The sequence below is a fragment of the Chelonus insularis genome, unplaced genomic scaffold, assembly GCF_013357705.1.
Source record: "Chelonus insularis isolate UGA/USDA-ARS -01 unplaced genomic scaffold, ASM1335770v1 contig_70_pilon, whole genome shotgun sequence".
Lineage (NCBI taxonomy): Eukaryota > Metazoa > Arthropoda > Insecta > Hymenoptera > Braconidae > Chelonus > Chelonus insularis.
The window spans coordinates 188,383-203,309 of record NW_023276716.1 but is presented as its reverse complement, the minus strand read 5'-3'; the positions used below and the strand labels follow the sequence as shown (position 1 = coordinate 203,309).

General features: G+C 33.6%; 1 protein-coding gene across 1 annotated transcript in view; it reads left to right on the top strand.

Annotated features, from left to right (window-relative positions):
- LOC118070991 (MDS1 and EVI1 complex locus protein EVI1-A-like) overlaps window positions 1–14,927 on the top strand; it is a 69,737-nt gene that overhangs the window by 394 nt on the left and 54,416 nt on the right. Inside the window, exons 3-7 of the mRNA XM_035089916.1 lie at window positions 1,476–1,565; window positions 4,468–4,663; window positions 7,756–7,894; window positions 8,676–9,155; window positions 9,245–9,773. The gene's annotated coding sequence lies outside the window, so the exon portion shown is untranslated. The remainder of the gene's footprint in view (window positions 1–1,475; window positions 1,566–4,467; window positions 4,664–7,755; window positions 7,895–8,675; window positions 9,156–9,244; window positions 9,774–14,927) is intronic.

Genomic DNA, 14,927 nt, shown 5'->3' with positions numbered 1-14,927 from the left:
GATGCAACAGAAGGATTGATTCGTGATCATTTCGGCACAGGAATATAATGATGAAATTATTAGTCCTCCAGGGTTTCCCTCAAATCCTCACGACTGTTTCATTTCACTGCACTATCAATCGGTAGATCGAAAATTCCAACAGTCGATAGGTGATTAATAACAATATCAATTCTCTTCATCTGTAATATTGTTATACTTTTTAGTAAGACTGTCGCAAGTAAATATATGTACAAATATATATCACTGATAGTTTGGGGCAATCGATTGGAATGCCAAGATCGAGATGCCAACGGCCTCGAACTGTATTCCTTGGTAATTCAAGCTTCGATCGATCGATTTAACGGTATTTCGAAAGCGAAATTAAACTACCTTCCACCGCATGGATATAGTTGTTGATCGGCTGTAGGGAGGAGTTACTCCAATCTCGGCGCTTTTATTTTATTTGTACGATAAACTGTATTTTATTGGTGTCCATTATCATCGTTAAACTTTAAAGATGTTATATTTTTCCAGGCTATTACTTAATTGAATCTGCTCACTTGATCGTGTTGAATCTTTAAGAGATTTCTTTTAAATAATACATTTCTTTTTTAAACTTACTGGAGAACAGATTATCGGAGAATTAGTGAAATTAATTTATTTATAATGTAATAAAAATAAAATTAACACCTATGAGTAATACAGATATTAATATGACATTTATAATAATATATATGTATATATTTTGTTACAATACTTATCTTTGTTTCAACATCATTATTTCCATTTTTCTGATAATTTGTTTGATAAATAATCAATTTTTTATGTATAATTAAATCAGTTTATTATAACAATGTTTACAATTACACATCGTTATAGATTAAGACTGAATTGAAATTGAGATAGAATTGTAAATCTAATCAAATAATAACAAAGTCCAACTAAGTTTAAGATTAGATTTTAATGCAAACATTTCTTTCATAAACTGATTGATATTATAATTAATATCAGATCATATTCAACATGCAGATGATTTTTTTTTAATAATATTATATGTTATAATGAAACAATAATTATAAATTATCTAACTTGTTATTTCTAACTTTCAACTTATTGCAAGATAAAATTTTTTAAAACCAATTATTGTTGAATTACAATTTTTTTACTTAAAAAGATTCAATCTGTTGAATAATTGAAATGAGATTTTTTAAAATAATTGAAATGTCAACATATTTTTTATAGTTAAAAATGTCAAACATTCAATTGAACCTCAGAGAAGAATTTAAACCATTTTAGCCATGAATGAATGAACAATTTATTCATCTATGCTGGATATATTTTAAAAATTTCATTAAACTCCATAAAAATATATATCGCCATAAAGAAAATTTATTTATCGTAATACTCTCATCATATGTCTTATGATGAACCTATTTGGTGATAACATTAGCTACTTTCATAACTGTATACTTCATAAAAATTGTTATGAATTTCAGAGAAGTGGGTGTTTTATAATCCGGATATAGATGAAGATGAAAGAAGAAGGTCAAGTGTTTTTGGACGTGAGATTAAGACGAGTAGGCAATGTAAGTAGTAATCCAAGTTATTTTTTCATATCTGTTTATACGGTTCAAAGGTAGACAGAAGAGAATAAGATGAGTGCTGTCGGATTAACTCAGTTGCCTTCTGTTCGTCGAAATAATTATCGAGCGTGTCTTAATCTCAAAAAACAAGTCAAAATGGATCTGGTCTCGATTTGCCTTTCCCTTTGCACCGTACTTAGGTTCATCGTTTAATTACATGCCTGCCTGCCAAGTGTAATCGACGCGTCAATTCATCTGGTTTTCGCCAAAACTTTCAAAAATATTGCGCAAATCTTCATCAGGGTGCGCTGGATATATAGATATCTTCAAGTTCCTCTGATTAAAACTTTCATCTGTCCATCAAGGGCAAAAAGGAGATTCGAAGGACCGCAATGATGGAATCCATGAAAAGAAAAAAAAAAAATAAAATAATAATACAAAAGAAGAGATGTCTGATCGACGAAATAGTCTTCTTTGGTCGGGATTTAAAAAGAGCGTGACTGCCCTTGGCCTGTGAAGAGTTAAGTATACCAGACGGCTGCTTCATCCAGAAAGCTGTTGCGAAAGAGCGCGCTTCTCCCAAAGATATCTCTCACGAGTGTTATTCGCAATTCGGTGCATCAATTACCTCGAAACACTCGGCTTCAACTTCCAGTGCCTCTCCCATCATGATTCACTTCATGTCTCATTATTTCTTCTTGGTTGGAAACTAAACGTTTTTGCTTAGCTTTTTTTATCTAAATGATCCCAAGCTAGGAAATGCGCGTGTAACCCAAACACCTGGGCGACGCGATTTACGTGGTGATACGAGCACTGAGTCTCGACATCGAACGAGTTCCTTACAAAAGCTATAAACCAGGGTAACGTATACAGAGAAAAATAAGAGAGAAACAGTATATATTCACACACGACTACCCAGCTCTCCTGGTGCATAGGGTCAGCCTCTGTCCGTTTGAATGCAATTGCGCAACTTACAGAGAACGATTTAGTGCATCCATTTTTTTTCTTCCTCTCTTATCCTACGTTATAAGACTCGTAACATGTGGCGCAAAGGATACAGCATGGACCACGATGACTTCGCGGCGGAGATGTTGAGTTGGTGTAAAGGCAAACCCAAGTTATCTGCTTCTCTGTGCTCTTTCTCTGTATTAGTCGGGCGTGGTCCCAGTGGCCATGGAATGCGCTCACTTTCACCATGGAGAGACGAAGCAAGCGAGGGACAAGACAGAGAAGCACATACACCTTCGCCTCGTCTCGCGGATACAGACACGCAGATCTCCGGCTCACCTGGACCCGAACGACGATGTAGTCCTGAGCAACGACGATGTAGAGAGAGGAAGAGAGGAGCCACACGTGTACGTATGACTACGAGGTCGCTACGTGACGCTCACTAAGAGGTTTCTAGACGTGTGGTCGAGACATTTACGTTGGACTACACCTACGTGACTCCACCCGAGACCTGGAATCGAGATCACTCGTGCATGGGACCAAGAAGACCTACCACCAACTGATGCTGCCGCATTTTACACGCAATATTTTTGGATAAAACACCGCTCTATCAATTATCTCCCTCTACATGAACATCACATTATCCTGGAATTATCTTTAGTCACGGGAAGTCATTTTCGCACAAAAAATATTTCGCAAGCAGGAAACACGTGATTAAGGATTCTTAGACAAAAACTTGATGCTAACCTGGTGTATTGGTGTTTCTAAAATGATGAAATACTATTGCAGTCATGCCAAGTATTATAAGTTATAAGTGTTAAGAGAAATTTGTCATGCATGGCCTTCCTCAACTTTTTCATCTTTAGCCAATTTGCTTTCGTATTTATCGAAACTACTTTGCTCGTTCGTTAATTAAATTAAATGAACTTCCAGAACTAACAAGTCCAGCTGGATACTGGTAGGCGTATTTTATATACAAGACTCGTCGTAAACCAGTTCCGAATTCGGATTATACACTTCTACCCTCTACCTGGTCTATGATCGCGTGATAGTCCAGTTTGACTATTTATACTTCTTGTGATCTTTTTAATCTCTTAAAAGTCTTCTCTTCTATCGACAACTTGGATCTAATGACGACATCATTGAAAGTAAAAAGCATCCTAGGTGTTACACTATGAATTACATTATCATATGTTTAAAATTGATGACTCACTAAATATATCTTTTACTTTTTTTTGCCATTTGTAAACATCTAACAATTGTTACTGATCAAATCAAGCGAATCAAGAATAAAAATACTTTAATAGCTTTTATAAAGAAAAAAAAATGTGTACCAACGTACCAATTAACAGCCCTGTCCTACTTGTTGATTGTAAGTATATTTTTTTATTAAAGCATAAATGTCAATTTCATATAAAAAAATAAATGATTTAATTGATTATCATATTTATGAGTAATCCAGTATACTATTGTTAAAATATTGCATAAAATAATCATAAAATTTTTTATGATCCAAAAATATATTTGCAGCAATGGAAAATTATAATAACGTCGTTAAATTATAATACATATTTTTTGTAAATGAATAAATTTCCCTTTCAAAAGGATTCATTTTGTCCAAGTTATCATAATGATTTTCTCCAATAGTCGAGATATTTTATAAATCTAATGAGTATAAAAAGATGCTTTAAGTGCTGAAAGATAAAATGAACATTCATAAAATATGATAAAGACAATATTATGTGCATTATTTATTTAAACTGATGATAGAAATAAGTTTGATATAAATTTTATTGAGCTATTGTTTTACAGACAATGCAATTATTTATAAAATAAATAAAACATTAAATTTTATAATCAGGTTAATTTGATAAAGTTTATCGTAGCTTCCTCAATAACTAAGATATTTAGCACATTTAGTGGGTATAAAATAATCATCTAATATAATATGTTGTAGAGTACACTAGAGCGTCTGAATAAGGAGTGGATGCAGTACCGTTATGATTGCACAGGACGCCCGGTGACTGTACTACGTTTATGCTACTCTCGTCCAGCCTACTGTTATAATAATAATCGTGGTAGGAAGAGCAGAGATAAGAAGATGCGGAATGCAAGATGCTCAGGTTGCTCCTTTTGGTGCTTCTTTACAAAAGGTAATGCCAGTACTATTATAATCATTATGCACTTATCAATTCCACGAGCATCTTCCTTGCAAGCTCAATATTCTTATCAATTACATTCTCCTGCTGAACAGTGACTCAGTAACTATTGATGATAATCTCAATAACTATTACCATTTATCTCAATAATCTCGCTATGATTTGTGATCTCTTCAAGTATCTATAAATAACAAAAAGCAATCTAACTTGAATTTAGTTCTCCAAGAAATCACTTAGAAGAATCGAAAAATATCACTGCATTTTTTAGTCTCACAGATAAACTGAAGTCTAATTAGTGATAAACAAATTCTAAATATTGCAGATAAATTTATATATGTTGATTCCTGTTATACAGAAATATGATGAGTTAACATCAACGAAAATACCTGATTGCAATAATTACCCTGAGAAATGATTAACTTGAAATAAATCAGCAAATAACTATTAGATCCTTGAAATGTTTAATGACTTTGTTTATGAATACCCAACGACGTATATTGTAAACATGTACAAATGGTAATTAATTAAATCTCGATATTGTTTAGGTGGCTGAGTAACGACGTATTTTACGAGGACATTTAAAAGTCACAAAGAAGGCTTACATTATGTATTATAAAAGTCTGAAAAAATAATTCATGGGCTAGCGAGACTAATATGGATAAGAATCAAAAGAAGGAAAACTTGATGTTTAAACAGATCAACATCGATCTCTCGCCTCTGCGTTTCTTGGCCGCTATCGCTGATCCATTCTTGATCGAGGAAGTTACTGATCTACCAAACGTTTATATTACTTCCGTGATCTGGAGCAATTTTTTATTCTACATCTTTGATCTACATGAATTGAATTTTTTCATTGTTTTCAACAAAAATGCAGCGAGAAATTGAAATTGTTGGCAACAGGAGATACTTTACAGTCCATTGTCCATTCAGAATCGATTGAAATTTACTATAACGACATGTGTAAACATCCTACAGACAAAATTGCAGTGCAGATAGTGTTGAGATTTCAAGGTGAATTTTTCGAAAAAGGTCAAAAGTGTCGTAAAAAAATGCGCACGGTACATTTTTATTGAACATTAACGTTTAATATATTTATCCACAATAACTATAAAACGGTAATGTTAAATTGGTGATGTTTAAGAGTGTAATTTCCAAGGTATAAAAAGAAGGCCGGTAGTATTATACAAAGAGTAAAACAGACACCGAATACGAAACTGGACATAATTATAAGAGACGCAAATGGATGCTGACGTTAATCCGTTCACCTCGACGAGTCGTTAGAAGTAGTCGCGTGCGCATTCATAGTGTAAGCCTTTTAAATGAGAGAGTAGTATCTATAAAGCAACACGCAGATTTCTATTTTGTCCTGGAGTGCTCTCGATGTCCAAGCAAAGGCGTTACACGCACATGCATATGAGAATGAAACTAAGATAAATGGTTAGAACTCTCCCTAGTTGCTGAACTACTTCCGTATTCCAACTAGACCTTGGTTTAGTAGCCTGCATGTAGTGATAGTACCATCAGGAGAATTTAAGCAATTTACCTTATTCAAGTTTATTTTCCTCTTAAATCGATCCTTGAACAGATTGCTTGGAGCTGCACTTCAATACCGCACCTCCACAAAGATAGATGATCTGAAACTTTCCAAAAGAAATACTCGAGGTTATGTAGATCCTTTGGAATGCCACTGGATATATAAAAATACCAAGTAAAAAGAAGGGTGTGGAAGCTCTGACGTGATTTGCTGCAGTCTATGGATCTTCAATCAACAAACTAGCAGCAAAAAAAAGAAAAAATAATCAACTATTAGCCTCAATTAGTAGCAAATAGACTTGAAGAACCAAAGGAAAGTTGGAGGATTAACGATCCAGTATGAAAACGAGAATCTTAACGTTCTAGACTTGTATACTGTGCTAGCAGAAACCGGAAGCTTCAAGACAGTCTCTTAAAGATTAAGAAGACAAGACTATATCTTTCTTCTGAGCATGGTGAACGTGTTAATTTGATAGCTTGATCATCGACAGAAAGGAAAATAGAATAGAACCCGCTCCTATATATGTACGTCCAGGTCCAGTTGTTGAGAAAGAGGCACAAGGCGTAGATGTACTGATAACGAGTCCACGACCAGTCTCCGTGCTTGTGTCTTTCGTATTCGCAATGTCCTACCACACATTAATGTACTCACAGACGATCCAGAGGAATGGATGTAAATGTACTACAACGGGAGTGGACGCTCTGGGTGGACGATATCTTCAAAAAAGCAGGAAGTGGACCAGCACACGTATCACCTCCCAGGGGATCGTAATTTCTAATAAGACTCTCTCCTTGCTTCAAAAAAAAAATAACAGGATAACTTGAATATCATTCTACCTTCTCCAATACGTTAATATCATTTTTAATCATATGCAGAAGGTGAATGTACTGATAAACCTACACCTTACGAATGTGTTTATATTTGTACTGCTTGACAAATTATATCATTTATAATTATCCCATTGCGTCATTAATATCGATCGATATGACTTTTTTTTCTCGCACGTGAGGAGGAAATTTTCTGTTAATATTGCTGATTGAGTTGATCATTTTTGAGAATATTTATCTTTCACGTATTTAGTCTACTGGTGCTTGAATTATTTATCAGCAGCTAATAATTGTTAATTAAAAAATTTTTCTACCGCTTTTATGTCAATGATTCTATTGATGTATTTTAAATGAATTCAAAAATGAATTAATTACTTTTCAACATGAAATTGAATGGATTTAATTGAAATAAGATGGCATTATGTTGAGAGCCTCTGCTTCTTAAGAAACTGGACTTTAGTTTATCTGCACAGGATGTGGGTCGTGATTGCCACTTGAATATACTTAAAACGTCCACACGCGATTACTTTTCTAAGTCTAATCTTCTGAATTCAAATTTTGGTGTAGGTAGCAATGTTACCATTTTTTTTAAACTTTTTTTTCCAAGTATCGGAAATTACGATTCAGTTAAAACTGATTGCATTCAATTTCCCGTTTTCTCATAGTTTAAAAGTTAAAGCTTCAATTTAATGGACATTAATTGCTTTACTTTCGATACTTTCCAGATTGATGTATCCAGTATTCCTTATTCTTCCAAAGTCGGACTTATAGAGAGTCTCTTCGCTTTCATCGCGGAACAGATCATGAAACTAGATCGACCGGACGTGATGCTGGATCGTCCGTGTGGATGCAGAGTCTCTAGAGGTATATATCTTCCTAATGACATAGATGATTTAGTTTGCCAACTTCAATTTCTTCTCTATAATACACCGCACTTATCTGACGTTCAGCGATAAATTTATTTACTTATGGTAATGATATCTATATAATTTTCAATCAATTTATACTCATTACTATTTATCTAAATGAACTAAGTGAAAATTTATATAACAAAAGTGTCCTCCTTGGCTAGAGAGTAAATCAATGACCAGTTATAATACTTACATATATAGCCTATAGAGCATAATGACATTTAAGAGCTTGGAGATATAATGGTCATGCCGTTATCGTTCGAGCTGGCTTTACGCTGCTAAGTGACTTTCCTTAGGGTCGTGAGCCGATAAAGTAAGCGGAGACTATTCGCGCACGTTCGCCCTCTTACGGTTAAAAAAAAGATAAGAAAAAAAGCGGCACACGCCTTGCGGTGGCATAAGACGAGTGTGCTTGGAGAACGCGAAACACTACAGCTTGCGCGTGGCTTTCTCTGGATCACCCCGCCCACAATACTTACAACTTGCTTCGCATGACTGCCATCTCGAGCCTTAATAGCAAGTACAGAGGCGACTTTTCTTTGCTCCTACAGGCATCTTTTGGCTTAGATGATTATGCGTGCGGAAGCATCGTGTTCACTTTCAACAACACATGCACTTAACTTGTCCAATAATCAACTTAATCATTTATTTATATTTTATATATACTTTTTCATTCAATTTTGAGTGTTTTAAATCATTATTATTAAGATGCTTCTTATTTGTTTTTTGTTCAGCACAGATTGCACAGTAGAAGAAGACGAGTAGTTGAAGTCAACGTTATGGATGACTATCAGAGATGATGTATAATTGATGGAGGAAAATTTCTTTTAATTATGTGGTTTAGCTGCGTTTGGAGTTGGCGAAATTGTCACCGATCGATCCCACACTTTGTGAGAAAGATATCTAGTGTAATGATTTGTAAGGTGCATTAACTGAGATTCGAGATGAAAGCCTTGCTCTACATGACTTTATATAGATGTATTTTAAAACTCGTGGCAATTGATAAAATGACCTGATCGTTTTTCTAATCTCCACTATACCATCGAAACTAACTCAATGGACATGCCAATGCATTGAAATTCATTTTCCACCTGGAACGCTGCTAACGACGTGATTAATCGCCCAAGTAGGCGCCTTACAGAGGCGGTAACCATCTCGGAATCGATTCTCTCACTTTCTCGGCATCTCGACCTTGAGCTGTAAGAGGGATGTTGGTGAGTACAATGAGTATTTTTGAATTTGCTTCATCATCGTTCTTAATATTTTGATAACAATCCTCATTAACTTTTTTTTCACGTTCCAGATACCGATAGAGCATAGCATTTATTGGTGTATTTCTTAACATCACAAATAGCTCTAATTTATTGGAAAATGACAATTTAATCTATAAAGGAAACAGGATGTTGCCGAAATCATCAAGTACTGAAGCGTATACTTTTTATGGATTTCGCAAGTCTGGGAAAACTGGTGAAACTCGAAGCGCTCCGGATCATTTCACCGGTGCGAAGAGCAAAAGTGGAATGTCAATGATCGTATCTAAGTACTCAGCAGCAACAGTAGTGAGAGATAGAAAAAGAGAAAGAAAAATAGTTGGCAAATGTCTGAGGCGTCGTACAGAGCGGAAAAGGCTCTGACCAGTAGTACGGGCATCTCTCAGGCGTTGTCTTGTTCAGCAGAAACCTGGGGGAAAAACTCTCAGAGATTGGAGACATGAGGGGACTACCATGACGAGTGAAAGTATCAGCCACGCGCCCTGTCTGAATATACTCCAGAGCGGGGACTTACGCACCAAGACTATGATGCGGATGTAGACTCAAGGAGTTGCTGAAACGGTAACACTAACACTACATTAGCTCGTTTAAAGAACCTCTAGCTAGTTAACATAGAGAAATAACATTGAGAAATATTGTTGCAAAGAATCCTAATGACACTTTGATCATTATGTCTTCAAAATTTTCCCCATGATTGATTATAGACATCTAAATCTATCTCCAGTCATCTAGAATTGATGACAGTTTTATTATGGATATTTTTGTTCTAATTTCCTAAGATTGATAGCCTCTCGACAGTAGGAACACTTGCGTGGACTTTGAAAGGTTGATTAGAGTATATTTTGACAACTGAAGACTAATTTAGAGATTCGCAATAGAAGAAGTCATGCATATTAACATGCGTTTTAATATTTGTTACATGACAAACACTTTAACAGCTTTGACAATCATATTTATTTTGATTTAATCAAGATGAATATAAAACTTTTTTCAATTTGTCTAGACGAGAATAATCATGACTATATTATATTGGATCAAAGTAACGGTGACTTTTTTGTCAATAAATCATGAAAAAAAGCAATGATTCAATCACGAATATTGAAACTACCCGAGTAGCTTGATCATTCGATCGATTTATGTCGTCACCATCTGGCGGCTTCGTGATCATTGCAAATGCTCCCCATCTCGTTGTCGTTACGGCTCAAAGACCTCAGGCATATTGAGATTACAAACATCGAGACGATCGTGCACCTTCCGATCTACAGCTTTTATACAGATTTGAATCAATATCATAGAATTGAAATCAACTAATCTAATTTTATAATAAACATACAACTATTTTAGTTGAACTATAAAAAAACTATTGCGTAAATTATCCAGAAAAAGTTAAAGAACCTAACGTTTCTTCAGTTTCATCTTGACGTATTTACCTTCTCCAATTTCTTTTTTTTACGATTAACTACACCATAACGGGCCTGCGGTTAAAATGTTGAGCCATTTACAGATCTTTAGGAAGCATTTTATTTTTCTCTTTTCTGTTAGACGAGAATATCCTATTTCAATTGTACTACATAAAGTAACAATGGAGAATGACAGTTAAACATTAATATTCTTTATTAGTTATTGGCACGTGCCCTTTTCTTCACTTTCTTTTTATTCAGAACGGCCTTCGCACTCGTTCGTTACACTAGTATGCTTGTCTTTCACATTTGACATATGTCATGGAGTTGCTACCTATATTAAAAAATAAAATCGCTTGTCTGGTATAATAGTAGCGAAGGCGGTCTTGCGACTGAATAAAAATTATTTTACCCTGGAGGCATCTCCATGTGAACATGTCTGGTTACAACATCAGTAGCCATCACTAAGTTGCTACTTCTCTCTACAATACTAAAAGATTTGTCCGAATGTTACTAGCAATGTTCTAGATTTTTTTTTTGCAATGTATGCTGATCACAACTGTTTTGTAAATTAACTTGAAAATACACACTAATGGACTCGGAGCAATTTGCATTACTGGAAATAAGTATAGCAGTAGAGAAATATTGCAGGGACCTAAAGAGGTAGTAATGAGAGGGAAATGGAAGATGATCGTAGACCTGGTAGCACAAGAATCAACGGAAATGCTCGAATGTTATTAGCATAGCGGACCACCCATGATTCGACCCTGCCCAAGCATTCGCGAGCCAGTCTTTCAAGCTTATAATAAGCGACCGCTCATGTTACGATGCCCTATGTACAAGTACCGCTCGTGTACCCATCCGTAGATATCGATTTATAACGATATCGATCCTTTATTGGCATTTCTCGATACAATCCTCTCGTATATGGTACTCGTTTATATATTACTTTGTCCTATGTCGCATGTGTGTTGCTATTCTTTTTTTCAGGAAATCTATCACATCAACATTTATTTACAATTTGATATTTTATTAATGAAAGAAAGTTTTATTTAGTGCTCATTGCCACTAGATTATGTATTTATGAAAATAAATTCTAGTCGGTTTTGGTCAGAAGCTTCTTCGTTTCAAGTGAAGACTTTTAACTTTGAAAGTTATTTATCACATCTGTTAGATTTGAACAAGAGGGAAAATCACCTTTACTAGAAAGATTCAATTCTTTTTTTCAATTATAAAAGTCCCAAGTCAATATATTTTATTCAATGAACCAGTAGTGCTGAAATTTATTTCAAGTTTATCTAGGTCTAGGCTCTAGGATTTAGCTTTTCCATCACTGAATATTTCTTTTCCGTTAGTTACGTTAACATTTGAACCATACTATTTAATTTTATTAATTATGCATTAAATGAATAGTAATACAAATTTTTTTCAATCGACAAATTGAATATTTATTAAGTGAAGCTTCACTTATTTGAAAAAATATATAAGGCATGGCATCAACAAAGAAGATAAGTACCAAAAACACTGAGTACAGGTTTCAGGTGTCCGAACATGGTATGCATAAAGGCCACTCCAATACAAAAGTGCAATGTGCTTAATATATATGTATATAACATACTTTGGAATTACTTTGTGTTGAAAAAATGAAAACAAACTTTCATTGCTAATAATTATCTTATTTAATAACTATAATCTTGTATTTTTACACTTATCTTTATTGTTGATTTCGAGTCTCCAAGATCTGACATTTTAAAAAAAGATACATAATTGGTTTCATTACTTTGTTCGCAATGGAATCAATTTTTTAAAACATTCCCATCAGTGTAGTTATTTGTATCTAATTATTATTCAATTTTGTTATTAATTTATTATTAAAGCCAAGTGTTCAGTTGATTATAAAACATTGTAGTTATAAACTTTCTACATTAATATACCATGTAAATAACTTTACCAATATTGATTTTATTAATAATTTTTAATCTGAATATAATAATCTGGTGTAACTACTTATGGCCCTGATACGAAGGTCGTGCAAAGACTTGGTTTAAAAATTAAAAAACAATTGAAAATCTTCAGATATCGAGGATAAAGTAATGAAGAAAAAATGAGATAATAAGATGTAAAGCAAAAAGTTATCCTTCATTTTCTATTGATCAATAATAGGTCAGTTTTTCTCAAGAATTTTTACTTTACTCTGATCTTCAATGAATAAACTTGGCATTCAATGAAACCATCATTTTTAATTTCCTATTTGTTCACTATACACTTTATGATTAATTTAATGTCCTTATTCTAGATTTCTAAAATAATGAAAAAAGTGTTTTGATTTTGATATCTCATTTTAAATAGATTATATTATTAATGCTTAAACTCACAAAAATATTTTTATACTAATTAAGTCCTTGATTGTAGAGAAAACGGCTTCACTGGGGTGTTGAATAAGCTAATGGAGATTATACCAGTTGATTTAAATGCTGCTACTGACATAAATTTATAGCATAGTCATCTTTAATTTCTTACGCTTTATTATTCTACAGTTCTGATCAATAGGAAGGTTGTATTCAAGTTTAGATATTGTTCTAATTTTTTCAACATTTAATAACTTTTTTTTTTTTCTTTCAAGTAACTTTTTATTTATTAATTGACTTTATTAATGTAACGAAATCATTAATTAATATGACATCAAAAAAAGCACCGATGGGCAATACAATAAAAACAAAAAATACTTTCTTTTCCTGACTTTCTATTGGATTCAAAAAATGCTGAATAAATAAATGAAATCGAAATGGTTTTACGTTGTAATAAGAATCTATTTCTCAGCAGCAATCATTTTTATTTTCGTCATTTAAGAAAGAATCTCTGACTAAACTCTAGTAGTGCGAAAGGCTTTTACGAGCAACAGTAAACGTTTGAAAAATATCTAGATCAAAAAGACTTTAAATGATCGACGATTTCGCAGGAGATCTTGGAAGTTACAATATAGCTTTCTATGAAATTGTAACTTGGGTGTCGTAACATTGGAAAAGATCCATAGAATTTTTTCTTTACTCTATAACAATCGTGTTAACGAGTTGCTCTTAATCCGCCGAAGAAAAAGTGGAGAAAAACTGTAAAAAAAAAAGAGTGAGAGGAATACTTGATCTCCTTCGAAGCCGACGCCCGTTTCTTAGGCTTATATGGGATTCGGTAATTGTAAAATCGACTGTCTCAGAACCTTCCTCTTCTTGTTATTTATTTTTTTACACATCTCTCTTATATAAATAAATTTTTGTGTTTACATCAGCCGACTGCATTTCAACCTTATATGCATCTCCCATATTTTTATCCTTTTCCTCGTGATCTCGAATACTTTATTATACCCTTTGCATCAACTGCAGTTTATTATTTTATTGTGTAGTCCATTCACGTATGTCCAAATGCAGACTTTTTTTTAGCTTGCAGACATCATGAATTTTTGTTCACTTCTGGATGAGAATAAAAATAAGTGTTAACATAATACTAACGATTTTTCAATTGCACTCATAAATAAATCAGGATAAATGTTAAAAGGAGGTTTTAATTAATTTTATCGGAATGGAAAAGTCAATGAGTCATCAAGTTTGTTAATCTATCAATCAAAAGATTAATAAAAAAAAAATCAAATTAGATGATTATTTGTTTTCTATGATTATTTTCTAATTTTTCAATCATTTAAATATAAGTTAATGAATAATTAAAGAAAATACTAAAATATTTATTTTTATAATTTTATTTATTACTCATAAATATCAATTAATATTTGTCATTTACGACTACTTATTTTTTATTTATGAAATATTTATTCAAAAGTGTATTTTTCTTCACAGTAAAGAAAACATATATTGTTTTTATGCAGACTGTTGTTCTCAATAAGATGATTCTCCAGGCCAATTCGTTTGCGAAATTTCCTTCTGAACAAGTCATGTACCTTTAACGGTCGAAAAATAAGGAGCGAGAGAGATAAAAAAAACAAAAATGATGATTGTGAAGAAATCTGAAGACTCCACCCGATGACCCTCAACAAAAATCTTCTTTTTCGCTTTCATCCTTGATTTGTAATCGTCGACAACTGGTTTTCACATCTTAAACCTTGCTCTCAAGCCAGATGCACTGATGTTGGGCAGTGTGTCCTCGCGGATATGTCGGTTAGCAGTTTCCTGGGAGAGTTGCAGTAACGTCCTTGAAGCCGTTACACTCCCTGTATGAACAGCTCTTATTATAAATGAAGAATAAAGCGGGTTCTCGACTCTCGGCTTCACTCAGTACACCCACCAACACGCCTCTCGTTATTAAGTGA